General features: G+C 37.9%; 1 protein-coding gene across 1 annotated transcript in view; it reads left to right on the top strand.

Annotated features, from left to right (window-relative positions):
• Window positions 1-23,193, top strand: part of PTPRD (protein tyrosine phosphatase receptor type D) — a 2,419,801-nt gene that overhangs the window by 586,082 nt on the left and 1,810,526 nt on the right. Inside the window, exon 3 of the mRNA XM_064580091.1 lies at window positions 3,700-3,771. The gene's annotated coding sequence lies outside the window, so the exon portion shown is untranslated. The remainder of the gene's footprint in view (window positions 1-3,699; window positions 3,772-23,193) is intronic.

The following is a 23,193-nucleotide window of genomic DNA, read 5'->3' as shown; positions in this document are numbered from 1 at the left end:
TGTCATCTTGCTGCTATATACTCACTAATCCTTTTCCAACCCAATTTTTTGGACAAAGTAGATTATTATTATTAATATAGAAGCCATTAATAGGAATTTCATTAATAAGGAACTCTGTTCATCAGGGTTGGGAAAAAGAAGGTCTAGAATGGAGGAAAAGGACTGTTGGGTTAGTCTAGAGTTTTCAATTAGAAAGATAGTGAGAATGCAGGAAGGCCATGGTAATAAGGGTTTTGGTTGGAGGGTATGAAGATGTCAACCTCAGGTCAACTCAGAAGTAGGAAGAGGGGAGGAGACTGAACAAGACTTGGGGAAGAGTCAGAGGCAGGAACTTACAGTTATGCTGAAGAAATGATTTAGAGGAAGGAGTAGAGGTTGAATAACAGGAAATAATTGTAAGAAAGAATTTCAGTGAGGTATAGAGTTAGTTTTAGTTTAATCTGTGGATTGAGTCCAATTGCTTTCATGATTATATTTTACAATCTGGTATGGAAGCATTATGTCATATTTATCTTTTAATTACACATATATTCTACTAGGTAATGTATCTTTAATATTGTTCACAGAATTATTACTAGAGGCTAAAGAACTTTCAAAGGAAGTGCACATACTTTTTTATATTTTCACTTTTTTCCTATTATTGAATACCTTTATAACTCTCAGAAATTCCCTCTTTTCTATAATTTGTTTCATGATAGAGAAGGCATACCTTATAAATTTTCCCCTTTCACCATATTATGGTTCTCCTAAACTATTGATGTTTATAACATTTTTTAAAACATTTTTATTTTTATTTGAGAGAGAGAGGGAGGCAGAGGGACAGTGAAAGAAAAGAATCCCAAGCAGAATCCCCGCTGAGCGTGGAGCCCTATAGGGGTCTCCATCTCATGAGGACTTAATTTGTAACATTGATGCTCATGGAATTTTTTTTAAATGATTAGTACATACAAAGAATGGTTAATGATCTTCTAAATTTATAATGGCAGATCTTATGTAAATCATGGCTCAAACACAAATAGCATTTTTTAAATAACATACTTGATCCTGTGCATGTGTATGAGAGTCTGTTATTCATTTCTTTCTGTGAATACTCAAAGCATAATATGAAGTATTAGAAAATGATAACAATACAACACAAAAGAAATACAACAAAAAGAAACAACATGAAGCCCAGTTTCAAAGAACAGAGGAAAAACCCAAGCTCTTCTAAGAAAAACTTGAGTAACATTTGGCAGTGATTCAATGTGCTTGAGACACATTTTTCCTAACCTTTAAACAGGAAGGATTCTGTCAAAGATACTTACCTCAAAGTTAACTGCATACTATAAATCTCAGAAAAAATGTTTTTTTAAAAGACATAATAATTTGTGAATCGGCTTCTAGAAAGAAAGGGTAAGAGTATCCTCATGCATAATTTTTAACACCAGCATTATTAAATATTGCTTTATTCTATGAAATGTGCATACTTTAGGGAAAAGGGCTCCTTTAGGGAGATGTGAAGTGTGTACCACTAAAAGCTCAAAATTATACTCAGTTCTTACACATGCTGTATTTGTTAATGGTAATAAATGTTTAAGATGTTCAAGAACAGAGAAGTAAAAATATAGATCAAATTTAAAAGCTATTTTAAATCTTACTTAAATTGCACAATTTAAATTCTGATATAAAAGATGTTTGATAATATTGAGTACCCATGAAATATCTAAGAAAGTTCCTTTTTTCTAAACTTCTAAATATATTCCTATATCTAGATAAAAGTTTAATAACTTTTTGACTTATTTACATGAGAACATTGATTCTAAGTCTGCCTGGGGTACATTGGGTTAGGAATGTGAAAAGTAGAATTCTTTAGGATTTGCTACTGGCTTTTTAAAAATGTCAGTTTCACATTTTGACAATATGTAGACTATCTTTCTCATTCCTTCCTTCTAAAATTCTCTTCCCCTTTATCTAGCATATGTGATTCGTAAACACAGGTAGCATATTATTGGAATTAGAATGAAAGGCTCTGAGTCAGGCTGCCTGCATTTAAATCTCATCTCTACCATTTACTGACTAGCAGACTTTGGGAATGTAGCTCAAAATTTCTGTTTCAGTTTCCTCATCTGAAAGGAAGGGAAATTAACAGTAGTTTCTTCCTCATTAGTTTGCATTTAATCATGAAAAGAAATGATCAACATTATATATAAATGTGTGTGTGTGTGTATATATATATATATGTGGTACAGTTTGCAAGTTTAGCAGAGGGTTATATCAATACCTTGTAAGATTTTAACATTATCCATTAAAGGCATACAGAAAATAAAATAGGTGTGATATGGTTTTCTTTAGTCCTGAGCAAGAACTGTTTGTCAAATAAGACAAACTAACAGTTCCTTTCCTTCAAAACCAAAAGTCATTTCTTGGTCACTCAATGGAGTTTTTGACATTAACCATTTCAGATATAGTGTATAGTAGCAAGACTCACCAATTAGCTAAGTAGTCAAACAGATATATGTTTCCCTGCTAAGTAGTTAGAACTGTACTAGATTCTGACTTTCTGAATACACACAGAAGTATAGAGCATGATTTCTGTTCTAATGAACTAAACATTTAGCTGAGCAAAGAAAGCACATATGTGAAAAATATATGATGGAGTATGTATTAATATTGGAACAAGCGTCTGAATCCAAAACAAATTATGGTTCCATAAATTAGCTTAGTTTAGAGTTTGGTTTAGAAAGAATGAATAATGTTTGAATAGGTAGCAAGGGGACATTCTAAGAAGAAGGAAATGTAAAAAGGTTGAGTGTGTGTAGGAGGGGGCATTTGGATCAGATGTGAGAGGTCATGATGAACCCTAAATCCCCACTTCTTTGTGGTCAGTAAATGACAGAAATTTTGCATATTTCTCTTTGGATCTCAGGAGCAAATGGCCCATTAATCATTAAACAGTTGATAGAAACACCTGATCTTTGTTACCCAATTCAATTTTACGTTGCTAAATGTGCGATTTTAACTGAAATATTTAATTATATAAGACTTTTCTTTGAGCTTCGCTTATCTGGTCAATAGTCAGCTATTGATTTGCAGATTTTCTATCCTGATATAGTAAAGGTTTTTGATATACATTGTTTATTATAGTTATGGCCTCAAATACTTTATGTTTAGTGTTATGCTGTTATTTTGAAAGTTGTTAACTGTTCTAGAGTACAACAGTCACTTGAATGTGGTATAAGAGTTCTATATCTAATAACCATAATTTGATAGATGGTGTTTTCTGAATCTATGAGAAAACATATCTGAATAAAAAAAGTTGTGAGTGGCTTACTTTCTTATGCAACACAAAAGAGAAAAAAATAGATTTAGACATCATATATAGAAATAAATAATATGTTTTAATAAGGTAAACTGCCATTTAAAAAAATGGATTTATGGTTAATCAAATTATTATCCTATAGCATGAATTTTTATATCAGAGAAAAATTTAAAAATTGTATTCATTCTTTAAATGTCATGGGTTATAGTACTTTATATCAAGGAAACCCTTCTGATGGTATTATTTCTGAGCATTAATTAGTTTCATTAATCTTTAAGGTGCCTTTTACTGTGCTCCTTTTTTTATCTCATCAGGTGACTTAGATTTATCTCACCAGCATCAAATAGCTACCAAAAAATGTGAATTCAAAATGTGTTTCCCCCTTTATTTTTTCCTTTTAGGGAAATCCTGAGGGGTTTGACACTTTTCATCCTCCAGCCATTAATCATCTTGTAGGGAAAGGCTATACATTGGTAAGTCTCACTCATTCTAATTGCTCTTTTTAAAGGCTTGATTGTAATACAAAACAAGGAAGATTAAAGACATGCTAACATCATTGCTTGGCTAAGTAGAAAATACTTTTTTTTTAAACAAAATTTGTAACATCAGAATTTTGCTTTGTTTTTAATTAATCTACTAATAGGAGTACTACCAAAAACTATAGTTGTAAAATTAAAATTATGTGGAGAATGGAAACTAGTACTTTTATTAAATTCTAAAATAGTGGTGGTATTACTTATAGATAATTTTTATTTTTTTTATTTTTAAAAAATATTATATTTATTTCTTAAAGAGAGTGGGCACAAGCCGGGGGGGAGGGGCAGAGGGAGAGGGAGAAGCAGACTCCCTGCTGAGCAGGGAGCTCAACACTGGGCTGAATCCCAGGACCAGAGATCATAACTTGAGCCAAAGACAGACGCTTAACCGACTGAGCCACCCAGGTGCCCTTATAGATAATTTTTAAAGATATTTTATTAACTGACACCATGGCCCACAAGCACTCATTGAATGAGAATCCATGAATAAGTCTGAGGCTGCAGTCAAATAAAAGATAATAAGTTCTAAAAATTAAAAAAATAATAAATTCTGTCAATTTTGGTAATACGTAATATTTATTTTGCATGTTGAAATTCAATTGTAAAGTTAAATAATTCTTAGGTAGTTTATGCCTTAAAACCAAATACATGCTTTTTTTACTTCAATTTATTATTATTCTTCTCTATATAAGTGGCATTAATGTATCCTGGTTTCTTGTTTCTGAACAACCCTCCCCTCAACTATCCTATCAAGCTTTTTCTTTCTTTATCTTAAACACACACACACACACACACACACACACACGCACACTCATGCCTTAAAATATCCTTTGTATTTTATATGTTATACTTAAGTTTGAATTCATGTGTTATATTTAGGTCACAATTAATTAATTTGAATTTTTCCAATTTTTCTACAGTTTTTGAAGTTTTTCTCATGCTCTCACATGCTTTGGAGCTATGATCTTCAAATATTTTCGATGGAACAGTCCATCAGTTAAAAATGTTAAATATACACTCCAATATATGCACATTGTTTATAAATTACATAATTTATCACTATCATTATAGATAAACAATAGTAAAAATATGAAATGCTCGCAAAAGAAATTTTAAAAGATGTGACAATGTATATATTCTCTCTGTGTATATAGTCTTTCTCTATATATATTCCAGTGGAACTTTGGGAAACCTAGTTCTAGAAATCCTCTGCTTTCTTCTATTCCCATATAATCTCAGAAGTTGTATTGGGTATTCAAAGGCTCTAACAAACCTCATTTTAAGCATTAGATTGAATAGATAATGGGGTATACTGCAAGTCAGTGAGTGTGTTTATACATTTATGCACCCAAACGTGTGTATGCATGGTGATGCTGTATATAGGATTGGCTGGATCAAGAGTTCAAAGTGGCTTAGAGTCATATCCAATGATCTGATCTGAATATTCCTCTTCTGGAAAGGTTAGGGAATGAAATAATTCAGAGGGGCTGTTATAGAGGAAAAAAGAACCAAATAAATAGGAAGGTGTCATATGGAATACCTCCAAAGATATCTTGTCAAGTTGATATTTCAGCAGAAATAGATTCACACCATTTATTGTCACTGTCTGATAGAATTCCTTAGTCATGCATACGCTTGCCAATTTTTTTTTTCCCAATAGAGTCCTCAGTGGTGAGCCACCAGATATTATACTATGAAGATATGAGGGGAAGATTAAATGGTTAGAGTGAAAATCATTTAACCCATATTGTTTTTGCATGTGTGAACCAAAAACCCCATAGGAGTTGTTTTTCACAATGTACCAGGTAACTTCCTTTGACTGTTGCATTTAAATCAAGAGCTTCCCACCCCCATCCCTTACCATAGGAGCTCATATTTAACTTGAGTCAAGCCTCCATTCAAATCTGAAGCCAGGCAGGGAAGTGGTGAGATATTCAATGACAGATTCAGGATTTATCAGACTAGCTAGCTTTCATTAAATCTTTAATATAAAAGCCTTCATAATTGCTGATTCCATTTATTTGAGCCCTCTTCTAATTTAAAAGCCTAACACTGTTGAACCGGTTAAGGAATCCATTTAAATGCTGTTATCCAGGAACCAATTCTCTACCTCTTATCTTTGAAAATTTCATGCCAAATATCATGCTGAAATACAGATGTATTTTGTCTACATCATTCCTTTAATGTACTGGTTTAGTAAACTCTCATAAAAAAATAAGAAATAAGATGAGGCTTATCTCACACAACTCAGTAAATCCCTGATGACTTATTAATTATGGCTTTCTTCACAGGACTCCCATTTGATAGATAATTCCTTTATTTTTTTTTTAAAGATTTTATTTATTTATTTGACAGAGAGAGACACAGCGAGAGAGGGAACACAAGCAGGGGGAGTGGGAGAGGGAGAAGCAGGCTTCCCGCGGAGCAGGGAGCCCGATGCGGGGCTTGATCCCAGGACCCTGGGACCATGACCTGAGCTGAAGGCAGACGCTTAACGACTGAGCCACCCAGGCACCCCTAGATAATTCACTTAAATTCAAGGATATTTTGGAGATCAAATTTTACCTCACCAAGTCATAGTACATGTAATCTAGCTTATCTAAAAAACAAAAACAAATAAACACTCACTATTACCTGGCATTAGGCTCTCTATCCTTGGGCTCTAGTATTTCTTTATGACTTGATCTAGAGAAAAATAAAGGACAGCAATCAGTTTTGCTGTTTCATTCTGGATTGAATTTTTCTTGTTTTTTTGTTCTGAGCAGTCAACCACTTCATAAAGGTGTCTGAGTTATTAGATGTTGAGAGAAAAATGGGGAAAAAAGGAAGTTAATTTGCTACCTTCCCAGAACAGAGGTGAAGTTTTAAGCAACTCTGTATTCAAAATTGCTAGTAAAAAAATCACACATCAGAATCCAAGTGTGAAGATGAGGTGGAGTGTGGGTCTAGCAAGGTGGTTGGTTTGTCTCTGCATAAACCATGTGCAGTGTTTATGAAATAGGGACCCACTTCTCAAACTTTCAAGATTTTCTTAATTGGAATTTTTTTAATTGGGTAGACTTCCCATTGCAACTTCCCTTCTTCCTTACCCATCACCAGGCCCTCATTAACCCCTTTCTTTTCTGTAAGTCCTCCCTTATCCCAGATACGCCTTTCAAGAGTTAATATTCGCTCAGTAACTTCTTTTGTTTCCTTTCTTTTCAGTCCATAGCTTTCATGCCTGAACTCATCCACTCTTGTAGTTTCGGGGATTATTTCTATCGAGTGACAAATCAATATGTCCTCTTAAGATCTCATTCTTGAGAATCATATCAGCATATCTATTTGATCGCACATCAGCTTCTCAACTTCCAATATATTAAAACTGAACTCACCATATTTTTCCACAAATTTACTTTTCTCTTTCCCGTTTCTACAAAAAGTGCCATCTACCCAGTTTCACAAAAAGAAACCTGGAAAATATCTTGGATTCCTCTCTCAACTCTCTTACTATACCATCCATGAAGTCTTGTTAATTCTACTTCTGGACAGGTGAGGAATGTCACAGGAAGTAAGAAAAAGTGTAACATGTATTTTAAACCCCTTCGAAACACTTCAGTGGAAACTAAATTCATTAAGAGAAACAAAATGATCATTGTAGTCTAAAACAAAGACAAAAAGATAATCCAACCCTAAGCAAAAGCTAATGCCATAGTGTTTTATCATTAAGTTCATTGTATTTTTACTATAAACTCCAATCTCTTTAATTTTATTTCATTAATACCATAACATTTCTTGCCCATAATATATATGCATGTATCTTTGTAGAGCCATTATATATTATTTCCCAATAACCATGGCAAGTTTAATGTTCAAAAATTTCCATTATGTGATAAAAATCAGTGAGAAAATAATTATGTACCATAACTGCTTCCACATGTTTTAATTTAAAAGATCTATTTTGGGGGGCACCTGGGTTGCTCAGTTGGTTAACCGTCTGCCTTCGGCTCAGGTCATGATCCCAGGGTCCTGGAGTCGAGCCCTGTGTTGGCTCCCAGCTCAGCGGGTGGTCTGCTTCTCCCTCTCTTCCCTGTTTGTGCTCTCTCTCGCTATCTCTGTCACCCTCTGTCTCTCTCTCAACTAAATAAAAAAATCTTTCCTTTTTTATATTAAGTTTTTCATTTTAATTCGAGTATAGTTAATAGTGTTACATTAGTTTCAGGTGTGCAATATAGTGATTCAACAATTTTATACATCGTTACTTAGTTCTTACTCTTAATCCCCTTCACTTATTTCACCTATCTGCCTGCTTGCCTCCCCTCTGATAGCCTTTATTTTAAATGAGTAGTCTCAGTTAAAGTTACTGTTTTATTTTGTATTTTTTTTATTTTTAATTGTTATGTTAATCACCATACATTACATCATTAGTTTTAGATGAAATGTTCCATGATTCATTGTTTGTGCATAACACCCAGTGCTCCATGCAGAATGTGCCCTCCTCAATACCCATCACCAGGCTAACCCATCCTCCCACCCCCCTCCCCTCTACAACCCTCAGTTTGTTTTTCAGAGTCCATCGTCTCTCATGGTTCATCTCCCCCTCCGATTCCCCCCCCCTTCATTTTTCCCCTCCTGCTATCTTCTTCTTTTTTTTTTTTCTTAACATATATTGCATTATTTGTTTCAGAGGTACAGATCTGAGATTCAACAGTCTTGCACAATTCACAGCGCTTACCAGAGCACATACCCTCCCCAGTGTCTATCACCCAGTCACCCCATCCCTCCCACCTCAACCCCCACTCCAGCAAACCTCAGTTTGTTTCCTGAGATTAAGAATTCCTCATATCAGTGAGGTCATATGATACATGTCTTTCCCTGTTTGACTTATTTCGCTCAGCATAATACCCTCCAGTTCCATCCATGTGGTTGCCAATGGCAAGATCTCATTTCTTTGGAGGCTGCATAATATTCCATTGTATATATATATACCACTTCTTCTTTATCCATTCATCTGTCGATGGACAACTTGGCTATTTTCACTGTTTGGTTATTGTGGACATTGCTGCTATAAACATCGGGGTGCAGGTACCCTTCTGGATCCCTACATTTGTATCTTTGGGGTAAATACCCAGTAGTGCAATTGCTGGATCGTATGGTAGCTCTATTTTCAACTTTTTGAGGAACCTCCATACTGTTTTCCAGAGTGGCTGCACCAGCTTGCATTCCCACCAAAAGTGTAGGAGGGTTCCCCTTTTTTCTGCATCCCTGCCAACATCTGTCATTTCCTGACTTGTTAATTTTGGCCATTCTGACTGGTGTGAGGTGGTATCTCATTGAGGTTTTGATTTTGATTTCCCTGATGCCGAGCGATGTTGAGTACTTTTTCATGGGTCTGTTGGCCATTTGGATGTCTTCTTTGGAAAAATGTCTGTTCATGCCTTCTGCCCATTTCTTGATTGGATTCTTTGTTCTTTGGTTGTGGAGTTTGATAAGTTCTTTATAGATTTTGGATACTAGCCCTTTATCTGATATGTCATTGCAAATATCTTCGCCCATTCTGTCGGTTGTCTTATGGTTTTGTTGACTGTTTCTTTTGCTACGCAAAAGCTTTTTATCTTGATGAGGTCCCGATATTTCATTTTTGCCCTTGTTTCCCTTGCCTTTGGCGATGTTTCTAGGAAGAAGTTGCTGTGGCTGAGGTCGAACAGGTTGCTGTCTGTGTTCTCCTTTAGGATTTTGAAGGACTCCTGTCTCACATTGAGGTCTTTCAACCATTTGGAGTCTATTTTTGTGTGTGGTGTAAGGAAATGGTCCAGGTTCATTCTTCTGTGTGTGGCTGTCCAATTTTCGTAACACCATTTGCTGAAGAGACTGTCTTTGTTCCATTGGACATTCTTTCCTGCTTTGTCGAAGATGAGTTGAACATAGAGTTGAGGGTCCATTTCTGGGCTCTCTATTCGGTTCCATTGATCTATGTGTCTGTTTTTGTGCCAGTACCACACTGTCTTGATGATGACAGCTTTGTAATAGAGCTGGAAGTCCGGAATTGTGATGCCGCCGGCTTTGTTTTTCTTTTTCAACAATCCTCTGGCTATGGCGGGTCTTTTCTGGTTCCATACAAATTTTAGGATGATTTGTTCCATTTCTTTGAAAAAAGTGGATGGTATTTTGATGGGGATTGCATTGAATGTGTAGATTGCTCTAGGTAGCATTGACATCTTCACAATATTTGTTCTTCCAATCCATGAGCATGGAACGTTTTTCCATCTCTTTGTGTCTTCCTCAATTTCTTTCATGAGTATTTTATAGTTTATTGAGTACAGATCCTTTGTCCCTTTGGTTAGATTTATTCCTAGGTATCTTATGGTTTTGGGTGCAATTGTAAATGGGATCGACTGCTTAATTTCTCTTTCTTCTGTCTTGTTGTTGGTGTATAGGAATGCCACTGACTTTTGTGCATTGATTTTATATCCTGCCACTTTGCTGAATTCCTGTATGAGTTCTAGCAGTTTTGGGGTGGAGTATTTTGGGTTTTCCACATAAAGTATCATATCATCTGCAAAGAGTGAGAGTTTGACTTCTTCTTTGCCAATTTGGATGCCTTTGATTTCTTTTTGTTGTCTGATTGCTGTGGCTAGGACTTCCAATACTATGTTGAATAGCAGTGGTGATAGTGGACATCCCTGCCGCGTTCCTGACCCTAGTGGGAAAGCTCCCAGTTTTTCCCCATTGAGAATAATATTTGCTGTACGTTTTTCATAGATGGCTTTTATGATATTGCGGTATGTACCCTCTATCCCTATACTCTGAAGAGTTTTGATCAAGAAAGGATGCTGTACTTTGTCAAAAGCTTTTTCTGCATCTATTGAGAGGATCGTATGATTCTTGTTCTTTCTTTTGTTAATGTACTGTATCACATTGATTGATTTGCGGATGTTGAACCAACCTTGCAGCCCAGGGATAAAACCCATTGGTCATGGTGAATAATCCTTTTAATGTACTGTTGGATCCTATTGGCTAGTATTTTGGGGAGAATTTTTGCATCCATGTTCATCAGGAATATTGGTCTGGAATTCTCCTTTTTGATGGGGTCTTTGTCTGGTTTTGGGATCAAGGTAATGCTGGCCTCATAAAATGAGTTTGGAAGTTTTCCTTCCGTTTCTATTTTTTGGAACAGTTTCAGAAGAAGAGGTATTAATTCTTCTTGAAATGTTTGGTAGAATTCCCCTGGGAAGGCATCTGGCCCTGGGCTTTTGTTTTTTGGGAGATTTTTGATGACTGCTTCAATTTCCTTAGTGGTTATAGGTCTGTTCAGGTTTTCTATTTCATCCTGGTTCAGTTTTGGTAGTTGATACATCTCTAGGAATGCATCCATCTCTTCCAGGTTATCTAATTTGCTGGTATAGAGTTGCTCATAATATGTTCTTATAATTGTTTGTATTTCTTTGGTGTTGGTTGTGATCTCTCCTCTTTCATTCATGATTTTGTTGATTTGGGTCATTTCTCTTCTCTTTTTGATACGTCTGGCCAGGGGTTTATCAATCTTGTTAATTCTTTCAAAGAACCAGCTCTTAGTTTCGTTGATCTGTTCTACTGTTCTTTTAGTTTCTATTTCATTGGTTTCTGCTCTGATCTTTATGATTTCTCTTCTCCTGCTGGGTTTAGGCTTTATTTGCTGTTCTTTCTCCAGCTCCTTTAGGTGGAGGGTTAGGTTGTGTACTTGAGACCTTTCATGTTTCTTGAGAAAGGCTTGTATTGCTATATAATTTCCTCTTAGGACTGCCTTTGCTGCATCCCAAAGATTTTGAACAGTTGTGTTTTCATTTTCATTGGTTTCCATGTATTTTTTTAATTCTTCTTTAATTTCCTGGTTGACCCATTCATTGTTTAGTAGGATGCTCTTTAGCCTCCATGTATTTGAGTTCTTTCCGACTTTCCTCTTGTGATTGAGTTCTAGTTTCAAAGCATTGTGGTCTGAAAATAGGAAGGGAATGATCCCAGTCTTTTGGTACCGGTTGAGACCTGATTTATGACCTAGGATGTGATCTATTCTGGAGAATGTTCCATGGGCACTAGAGAAGAATGTGTATTCCGTTGGATTGGGGTGGAATGTTCTGAATAGGTCTGTGAAGTCCATTTGGTCCAGTGTGTCATTTAAAGTCTTTATTTCCTTGTTGATCTTTTGCTTAGACGATCTGTCCATTTCAGTGAGGGGGATGTTAAAGTCCCCCACTATTATTGTATTGTTGTCGATGTGTTTCTTTGCTTTTGTTATTAATTGCCTTATATAATTAGTGCTCCCATGTTAGGGGCATAGATATTAACAATTGTTAGATCTTCTTGTTGGATAGATCCTTTAAGTATGATATAGTGTCCTTCCTCATCTCTTATTACAGTCTTTGGTTTAAAATCTAATTTGTCTGATATAAGGATTGCCACCCCAGCTTTCTTTTGGTGTCCATTAGCATGGTAAATGGTTTTCCCCCCCCTCACTTTCAATCTGGGGGTGTCTTTGGGTCTAAAATGAGTCTCTTGCAGACAGCATATCGATGGATCTTGTTTTTTAATCCAGTCTGTTACCCCGTGTCTTTTGATTGGGGCATTTACCCCATTTACATTCAAGGTAACTATTGAAAGATAGGAATTTAGTGCCATTGTATTGCCTGTCAGGTGACTGTTACCGTATATTGTCTGTGTTCCTTTCTGGTCTATGTTGCTTTTAGGGTCTCTCTTTGCTTAGAGGACCCCTTTCAAGATTTCTTGTAGGGCTGGTTTTGTGTTTGCAAATTCCTTTAGTTTTTGTTTGTCCTGGAAGCTTTTTATCTCTCCTTCTATTTTCTATGACAGCCTAGCTGGATATAGTATTCTTGGCTGCATATTTTTCTCATTTAGTGCTCTGAATATATCCTGCCAGTCCTTTCTGGCCTGCCAGGTCTCTGTGGATAGGTCTGTTGCCAATCTAATGTTTCTATCATTGTAGGTTACAGATCACTTCTCCCGAGCTGCTTTCAGGATTTTATCTTTGTCTATGAGACTCGTAAGTTTTACTATTAGATGTCGGGGAGTTGACCTATTTTTATTTATTTTGAGAGGGGTTCTCTCTGCTTCCTGGATTTGGATGCCTGTTTCCTTCCCCAAATTAGGGAAGTTCTCTGCTATAATTTGCTCCATTATACCTTCTGGCCCTCTCTCTCTTTCTTCTTCTTCTGGGATCCCAATTATTCTAATGTTGTTTCGTCTTATGGTATCGCTTATCTCTCGAATTCTGCCCTCGTGATCCAGTAGTTGTTTATCTCTCTTTTTCTCAGCTTCTTTATTTTCCATCATTTCATCTTCTATATTACTGATTCTCTCTTCTGCCTCATTTATTCTAACAGTTAGTGCCCCCATTTTTGATTGCACCTCATTAATAGCCTTTTTGATTTCTACTTGGTTGGATTTTAGCTCTTTTACTTCTCCAGAAAGAGTTTCTCTAATAACTTCCATATTTTTTTCAAGCCCAGCTAGTATCTTTAAAGTGATGATTCTGAACTCTAGATCTGACATCATACTAATGTCCCTATTGAGTAGGTCCCTGGCAGTCGGTACTGCCTCTTGTTCTTTTTGTTGAGGTGATTTTTTCCGTCTTGTCATTTTGTGCAGAGGAGAATAGATTAATGAGAGAACAAAATGCTAGCAGAGTAACCACGTCCCCAGAAAATATACTCTAAACAAATCAGAAAAGACCTGAAGCAGTGGGATAACAAGGGGAAAGAGAGAAAAAAGAAAAAGAAAAAAAAAGAAAAAGATGAAGATAAAAACAAAAACAAACAAAACAAAACAACAACAACAAAAGAAAAACCAGAATGTGATCAAATATGATCTATATGGTATATAGATCAGTGTCACACACTAGATTTGGGGTGTATTTTGGTCTTTTAGAAGAAAGTGTCTCCCAAAATTTTAAAGAAAGAAAAACTTATATATGTACAAAAATAAGGGTTGATATGATGAAAGGATGGAAAATGACTGTAAAAATGGAAATTATAAAAAATTTTATAAAAGGAATTGATAAGAAGTTGTTTGAAAAAAGAAAGAAGAGGATTTAAAAAAGAAAAAAGAAAAAGAAAAAAAAAAGGGAGAGGATGTGATCAGGCAGGGGAATAGAAAACACCATATACTAGAGATTTAGGGTATATTTTAACTGTTAGAAGAAACTATCTCAAAATTTTAAAGAGAGAACAACTTACATATATAAGCCAAAAATACGGGTAACTACTATGAAGGGATAGAATATGACTCTAAAAATGAAAAATAAAATGTTTTTTTTTAAAAAAAGGGATTGATAAGATGTTGTTTGAAAAAGGGAAAAAGAAAAATTCAAAAAGAAATAAAAAGACAAAAAGACAGTTAAAAAAAAAATTAACTTTAAAAGACTAAGGAATCATGGTAAAAAAGCCGTGAATTCTATGTGCAGTATTCCCCTAGCGCTGGAGTTCTGCCGTTCTCATTGATCGGTAAACTTGGTCTTGGCTGGCTGTTCTCGCTGACATTCTGGGGAGGGGCCTGTTGCCGTGGTTTCCAATGTCTCTGCCGGAGGCGGAATTGCCCCGTCCTTGCCCCCTCCCGGCTAAGTAATCTGCTCGGGTTTGCTCTCCGGGGCTTTTGTTCCCTGTGAGCTTTCCGTACAGCTTTGGAGGCGGAGCGCGAAAATGGCGGCCTCCCAATCTCCGCCCTGGAGGAGCTGAGAACTCGGGGCCCCGCTCCTCAGTGAGCCCCCAGAGAAAAGCCGTCAGTCACTCCCGTCTCCCCGGTCTCCGGCCGCACTCTGTGCTCAACCGGCCTGTGACCGCGCGTTTGTATCTCTGGCACCCGATCCGGTCTGGAGTCTCCAAACCCAGCAGATCCCTGCAGTGCAGTCCCGCGCGGCTCCTCCCGGGGGAGGAAGGTGAGTCTCCCCGGATCTGCTGCTTGTTGGGTCCCTGCTGGAGGAGCAAGGGGCCCGACTGTGCCGCGGATCACAGTTTATGGCAACCCCGAGCTGCAAGCCCGCGCCTGGGCTCCGCCTCTGCAGCTGGCTTCCCTGCTCTGATACCTGGGAGCTCTGCCGCACTCAGGCACCCCCGATCTTTCTGCGACCCCGAGGGTCCTGAGACCACACTGTCCCGGAGGGTTCCACCCCACGCTTAGCCACCAGAGTGACGTCCCTCAGCGGAGCAGACTTTTAAAAGTTCCGATTTTGTGCTCTGCGGCTCTATCACTTGCCAGAAGCGGCCGACGGAGGCCCCTCCCCCGCCATCTGTCCTCCCGAATATCGCCGCGGATTCACTTCTCCGCATGTCCTACCTTCCAGAAAGTGGTCGCTTTTCTGATGAGAGAGTTGTTGCTTTTCTTTTCTTCGATTTCCTGTTGGATTTGTAGGTGTTCAGAATGGTCTGATCCCTATCCAGCTGAATTCCTGAGAGGAGACGAAATCCAGGTCTCCTACTCCTCTGCCATCTTGCTCCGCCCCCTCTACCCGTGGTGAATAATCCTTTTAATGTACTGTTGGATCCTATTGGCTAGTATTTTGGTGAGAATTTTTGCATCCATGTTCATTAAGGATATTGGTCTGTAACTCTCCTTTTTGATGGGGTCTTTGTCTGGTTTTGGGATCAAGGTAATGGTGGTCTCATAAAGTGAGTTTGGAAGTTTTCCTTCCATTTTTATTTTTTGGAACAGTTTCAGAAGAATGGATATTAACTCTTCTTGAAATGTTTGGTAGAATTCCCCTGCGAAGCCATCCAGCCCTGGGCTTTTGTTTTTTGGGAGATTTTTGATGACTGCTTCAATTTCTTTAGTGGTTATAGGTCTGTTCAGGTTTTCTATTTCTTCCTGGTTCAGTTTTGGTAGTTGATACATCTCTAGGAATGCATCCATTTCTTCCAGGTTATCTAATTTGCTGGCATAGAGTTGCTCATAATATGTTCTTAGAATTGTTTGTATTTCTTTGGTGTTGGTTGTGATCTCTCCTCTTTCATTCATGATTTTGTTGATTTGGGTCCTTTCTCTTTTCTTTTTGATAAGTCTGGCCAGGGGGTTATCAGTCTTGTTATTTCTTTCAAAGAACCTGCTCCTAGTTTCGTTGATCTGTTCTACTGTTCTTTTAGTTTCTATTTCATTGATTTCTGCTCTGATTTTTATGATTTCTCTTCTCTTGCTGGGTTTAGGCTTTATTTGCTGTTCTTTCTCCAGCTCCTTTAGGTGGAGGGTTAGGTTGTGTACTTGAGACCTTTCTTGTTTCTTGAAAAAGGCTTGTATTGCTATATAATTTCCTCTTAGGACTGCCTTTGCTGCATCCCAAAGATTTTGCATAGTTGTGTTTCATTTTCATTGGTTTCCATGAATTTTTTAAATTCTTCTTTAATTTCCTGGTTGACCCATTCATTCTTTAGTAAGATGCTCTTTAGCCTCCATGTATTTGAGTTCTTTCCGACTTTCCTCTTGTGATTGAGTTGTAGTTTCAAAGCATTGTGGTCTGAAAATAGGCAGGGAATGATCCCAAACTTTTGGTACCGGTTGAGACCTGATTTATGACCTAGCATGTGATCTATTCTGGAGAATGTTCCATTGGCAGTAGAGAAGAGTGTGTATTCCTTTGCTTTGGGATGGAATGTTCTGAATATGTCTGAATTCCATTTGGTCCAGGTTGTCATTTAAAGTCTTTATTTCCTTGTTGATCTTTTGCTTAGATGATCTGTTCATTTCAGTGAGGGGGGTGTTAAAGTCCCCCACTATTATTGTATTGTTGTCAATGTGTTTCTTTGCTTTTGTTATTAGTTGGCTATAATTGGCTGCCCCCATGTTAGGGGCATTGATAGACCCTTTAAATAGAATAGAGTGTCCTTCCTCATCTCTTATTACAGTCTTTGGTTTAAAATCTAAGTTGTCTGATATAAGGATTGCCACCCCAGCTTTCTTTTGGTGTCCATTAGCATGGTAAATGGTTTTCCACCCTGTCACTTTCAATCTGGGGGTGTCTGTAGGTCTAAAATGAGTCTGTTGCAGACAGTATATTGATAGGTCTTGTTTTTTAATCCAATCTGATAGCCTGTGTCTTTTGATTGGGGCATTTAGTCCATTTACATTGAGGGTAACTACTGAAAGATAGGAATTTAGTGGCATTGTATTGCCTGTAAGGTGACTGTTACTGTATATTGTCTGTGTTCCTTTCTGGTCTATGTTGCTTTTAGGGTCTCTCTTTGCTTAGAGGACCCCTTTCAAGATTTCTTGTAGGGCTGGTTTTGTGTTTGCAAATTCCTTTAGTTTTTGTTTGTCCTGGAAGCTTTTTATCTCTCCTTCTATTTTCTATGACAGCCTAGCTGGATATAGTATTCTTGGCTGCATATTTTTCTCATTTAGTGCTCTGAATATATCCTGCCAGTCCTTTCTGGCCTGCCAGGTCTCTGTGGATAGGTCTGTTGCCAATCTAATGTTTCTACCATTGTAGGTTACAGATCTCTTCTCCCGAGCTGCTTTCAGGATTTTCTCTTTGTTTCTGAGACTGATAAATTTCACTATTAGATGTTGGGGTCTTGACCTATTTTTATTTATTTTGAGAGGGGTTCTCTGTGCTTCCTGGATTTTGATGCCTGTTCCCTTCCCCAAATTAGGGAAGTTCTCTACTATAATTTGCTCCATATACCTTTTGCCCCTCTCTCTCTTTCTTCTCCCTCTGGGATCCCAATTATTCTTATGTTGTTTCGTCTTATGGTATCGCTTATCTCAAATTTTGCCCTCGTGATCCAGTAGTTGTTTATCTCTCTTTTTCTCAGCTTCTTTGTTTTCCATCATTTGGTCTTCTATATCACTGAATCTCTCTTCTGCCTAGCAGTTAGCCACCCCGTATTTGATTGTACCTCATTAATAGCCTTTTTGATTGCTACTTGGTTAGATTTTAGTTATTTTATTTCTCCAGAAAGGGTTTCTCTAATAACTTCTATGCTTTTTTCAAACCCAGCTAGTATCTTTAGAGTGATGACTCTGAACTCTAGATCCGACATTATACTAATGTCCATATTGAGTAGGTCCCTGGCAGTCGGTACTACCTCTTGTTCTTTTTGTTGAGGTGATTTTTTCCGTCTTGTCATTTTGTCCAGAGGAGAATAGATTAATGGGAGAACAATATGCTAGCAGGGTAACAATGTCCTCAGAAAATATACCCTAAACAAATCAGAAAAGACCTGAAGAAGGGGGAAAAGAAAGGGAAAGAGAAAAAAGAAAAAGATAAAGATAAAGATAAAAACAAACAAAATAGAACAAAACAAAAAAAAACAGAATATGATCAAATATGATCAGGTTGGTATATAGATCAGTGCCGCACACTAGATTTTGGGTGTATTTTTGTGTGTTAGATGAAAGTGCCTCCCAAAATTTTAAAGAAAGAAAAACTTATATATGTACAAAAATAAGGGTTGATATGATGAAGGGATGGAATATGAGTGTAAAGATGAAAATTATAAAAAATTTTATAAAAGGAATTGATAAGAAGTTGTTTGAAAAAAGAAAGAAGAGGCTTTAAAAAAAAAGAGAAAAAGGGAGAGAATGTGATCAGGCAGGAAAGTAGAAAAAAAACATACACTAGAGATTTAGGGTATATTTTGATCTGTTAGAAGAAACTATCTCAAAATTTTAAAGAGAGAACAACTTATATATATATGTCAAAAATACAGGTAACTACCAGGAAGGGATAGAATATGACTTTAAAAATGAAAAATAAAAATGTTTTTTAAAAAAGAGATTGATAAGATGTTGGTTGAAAGAGGGAAAAAGAAAAAATCAAAAAAAAAAAAAGAGTTAAAAAAATTTAACTTTGAAAGACTAAAGAATCATGGTAAAAAAGCCATGAATTCTATGTGCAGTATTCCCCTAGCGCTGTAGTTCTGTCGTTCTCATTGATCGGTAAACTTGGTCTTGGCTGGCTGTTCTCACTGATCTTCTGGGGGAGAGGGCTGTTGCTGTGGTTCCCAAAAGTCTTTGCCCGAGGTGGAATTGCCCCGCCCTTGCAGGTCCAGGCTAAGTAATCTGCTCGGGTTTGCTCTCAGGAGCTTTTGTTCCCTGCACGCTTTCTGTTGGGCTTTGGAGGCCGAGAGTGAAATGGCGGCCTCCCAATCTCTGCCCTGGAAGAGCCAAGAACTCGGGGCCCCACTCCTTGGTGTACCCCCAGAGAAAAGCAATCACTCCCATCTCCCCGGTCTCCGACTGCACTCTGTGCTCACCTGGCCTGTGACTGAGCGTTTCTATCTCTGGCACCCAACTCGGTATGGAGTCTCCAAACCCAGCAGATCCCTGTGGTATGCTCCCACACCACTCCTCCCTGGGGAGGAACGGGAGTCTCCCTGGATCTGCCACTTTTTGGGCCTGCTGGAGGAGCAGTGGCCCGACTATGCCCCGGATCACAGTTTATGGCAACCCTTAGCTGAGAGCCTGACCCTCGGCTCCGTCTCTGTAGCCGGCTTCCCCACTCTGATACCTGGGAGCTCTGCCGCACTCAGGCACCCCCAGTCTTTCTGTGACCCCGAGGATCCTGAGATCCCACTGTCTCTGGGAGGGTTCCACCCCCTGCTCAGCCACTGGAGCAATGTCCCTCAGCGGAGCAGACTTCTAAAAGTTCCGAATTTGTGCTCCGCAGCTCTATCACTTGCCAGAAGCGGCCAATGGAGGCCCCTCCCCCGCCATCTATCCTCCCGAATATTGCCTCGGATTCACTTCTCCACATGTCCTACCTTCCAGAAAGTGGTCTCTTTTCTGTTCAGAGAGTTGTTGCTATTATTTTCTTCGACCTCCTGTTGAGTTTGTAGGTGTTCAGAATGGTTTGATCCCTATCCAGTTGAATTCCTGAGACCAGACGAAATCCAGGTCTCCTACTCCTCTGCCATCTTGCTCCACCTATTTTGTATTTTTAACAACAACATTTTTCTTTTTTTAAAGCATACTTCAATATACATGGTTCTATAAGATATATATAAAACATTCTATCCAAGAAAAACAGAATACACATTTTCTTCAAGTATACACAGAAGAATCCCCTGGTTAAATCACATAAAAAGAGACATAATAAATATTACAAATTTAAGAAGACTGAAATCATACCAAGTATATTTTCCAACCACAATAGTACAAAACTAAAGATCAAAAATAAAACAAAGCTGGAAAATCTACAATGTAAATATTAAGTATTCACACTACTGCACAAGCAATGGGAGAAATAAGAACTCAAACAGTAAGTCAAAATATGTCTCAAAAAAAAGTAAAAGAAAACACAATATTCCAAAAACTATGGGATCCAGCAAAAGCAGATTATAGAATGAAATTTATGCTGTAAATTCTTGTTTTATGAAAAAGAAGTTTAAACAATATTACACCACAAGGAACTAGAAAAAGAAGAACCTTAGCTGAAATTTAGTAGATGAAGGAAATAACAAAGAAAAATCAGAAATAAATAAGAGACCAGAATAACAATAACATAACACTGAACAATTTTTTCCAAAAAATGAACAATGTTGACAATGCTTTAAGTGTATTAACTAAGAAAGAGAGAGAGAGAGAGGAGACTCAGAAACCAAAATGAGAAATGGAAGAGAAAACAGTTCAACAGATAACCACAGAAATACATAGTGTGATAACAGATTACTATAACAGTTATATACTAACAAGTCAGATAGCTTAGAAAAAAAAGATAATATCTAAAAATGCACAAGTTATCACAATTGAATCATGAATCTTGAATCCAAGAAGTAGGAAATCTTAGACCAATATCAAGACTGAAATTTGAGGGGCACCTGGGTGGCTCAGTCATTAAGCGTCTGCCTTTGGCTCAGGTCATGATCCCAGGGTCCTGAGATCGAGCCCTGCATCGGGCTCCCTGCTCGGGGGGGGCCTGCTTCTCCCTCTCCCACTCTCCCTGCTTGTGTTCCTTCTCGTGCTGTGTCTCTCTCTGTCAAATAAATAAATAAAATCTTAAAAAAAAAAAAAAAAGACTGAAATTTGAGTTAGGAATCAAAAATCTCCCAGCACAGAAAAGCCCAAGACCACATGGTTTCATTAGTGAATTGTACCAAACGTTTAAAAAAAAAACTTAATGGTGGTCTTTATCAAAATCTTACAAATAATGAAATAGAGAAAACATATTAAAAATCATTCCATTAAACCAATACTACCCTGATACCAAAGCAGGATAAAAGCAATAGGAGACCAAAAGTTCTAGTTTGTCCAATATAAAGTATTGCCACTCTGATTTTCTTTTGACATCCATTTGGGTGATAAATGTTTCTCCACCCCCCTCACTATCAGTCTGCTGGTGTCTTTAAGTCTAAAATCAGTCTCTTCAGGGCACCTGGGTGGCTCAGTTATTAAGCATCTGCCTTCGGCTCAGGTCATGATCCCAGGGTCCTCGCATTGATTCCTGCATCTGGCTCACCACTCAGCGGGGAGCCTGCTTCTCCCTCTCCCTCTGCTGCTGTTCCCCCTACTTGTGCTCGCTCTCTCTCTCTCTCTGTCAAATAAATAAAATCTTAAAAAAATAAATAAAATCAGTCTCTCCTAGACAGCACATAGATGGGTCTTGTTTTTGTTTGTTTTGTTTTTGTTTTATCCATTCTGACACCCTATGTCTTTTTTTTTTAAGATTTTTTATTTATTCATTTGAGACAGAGACAGAGAGAGAGAGAGCATGAACAGGGGAGAGAGGCAGAGGGAGAGGGAGAAATAAACTCCCCGCTGAGCAGGGAGCCTGACTCAGGTCTCGATCCTAGGACCCCGGGATCATGACCTGAGCCAAAGGTAGATGCTTAACCATCCGAGCCACCCAGGCGCCCCTACCCTATGTCTTTTGATTGGAGTGTTTAGTCAATTTACATTCAAAGTAATTATTGATAAACACGTGTTTATTAGCATTTTATTACTTGTTTTGTCATTGTTTCTGGAGATTTTCTCGGATGCTTTCATGTCTTTGTCACTCCTTTGCACTCAGTCTCTCCCTTGCACTCAAAGAGTCCCCTTTAATATTTCTTTTAGAGCTGGTTTAGTGGTCATGAGCTCCTTTAGTTTTCATTTGTCTGGGAAACTCTATCTCTCCTTCTATTCTGAATGATAGCCTTGCTAGATAGAGTATTCTCGGCTGCAGATTTTTCCCATTCAGCACTTTGAATATATCATGCCACTTTCTTCTGGCTTGCACAGTTTCTGTTGCAAAATCCCCTGCTAGCCTTATTAGTTTTCCCCTGGCATTTACTGACTTCTTTTGTCTCATTGCTTTTAAGACTTTTTCTTTATCACTATATTTGCCAATTTCATTACAACATGCCCTGGTGTTGGCTCGCTTTTGTTGATTTTGATGTGAGTTCTCTGTACCTCCTGGATCTGGAAATGTGTTTCCTTCCCCAGATTTAGGGAAGTTTTCTTCTATTATTTCTTGAAATAAATTTTCTGCCCCCTTTTCTCTCTCTTCTTCTCCTGGGACTCCTATAATATGAATGTTATTATGTTTGATGGAGTCACTGAATTCCCTAAGTCTATTCTCGTGTTGCATAATTCTTTTTTTCTTTTGTTCAGTTTCATTATTTTCCATTATTTTGTCTTCTATGTCACTAGTCCATTCCTCTGCTTCTTTTAGCCTGCTTTTCATTGTATCAAGCTTGTTTCCAATTTTGTTTATTGCATTCTTTATCTCTGATATTTTTTAACTCTTTTATCTCTGTGGTAATGGTCTCCCTGATGTCTTCTATTCTTTTTCAAGCCCAGCAAATATCCTTATGATCATTGCTTTAAATTCTCCATCAGGCATGTTACTTGTATCTGTTTCACATAGATCTCTGGCCATGGCCATATCTTGTTCTTTCATTTGGGATAAATTCTTCTGTCTTGGCATTTTGTCTAAGTCTCTGCCTTCTTCTGTGTGTTAGAAAAACCAGTTATGTCTCCTGTTCCTGAAAGTAATGGCCTTATGAGGAAGAGGTCATGTAGTGCCCATATCCTGGTACTTCAGGGACTGTTTCTGGTGTGTTCTTCCTTTGTATTTTGGCTGCTTTATCCTTCAATCCAGTCATCTGTAGAGGCTCTCCTTGCCTGCTATGGGCAGTGTTCAGTCCCTGGCCTGAATGTGGCAGGTTCTAACTGCTTATGAAATGAGACCTGACACCACCTCCACCAGACCTGAGGCCCTGAAGAACTCTTTGGTTAGGAGACATAGTGTGGGTTTGGGTTTGTGCTGGTCTTTTGGGCAAGGGGCCTACCATACTGGGACTGAGACAAGCTTGACTGAGAAGGGCAGTCCTTCCAGAGTGCAGTGGGGTGGGTCTTGCAAGCAAGTTAGTTGGCTTGTGTCTGTGCTGCACTCCCTCCTGCCAGTGGTTCTGTCTTTAT

This window comes from Mirounga angustirostris, unplaced genomic scaffold, assembly GCF_029215605.1.
Source record: "Mirounga angustirostris isolate CCGP_5_RB_7025 unplaced genomic scaffold, mMirAng1.0.hap1 SCAF_15, whole genome shotgun sequence".
In the NCBI taxonomy this organism is placed as follows: Eukaryota; Metazoa; Chordata; class Mammalia; order Carnivora; family Phocidae; genus Mirounga; species Mirounga angustirostris.
Note: the sequence above shows the minus strand (reverse complement) of the source record. Positions and strands in the feature narration are given on the sequence as shown.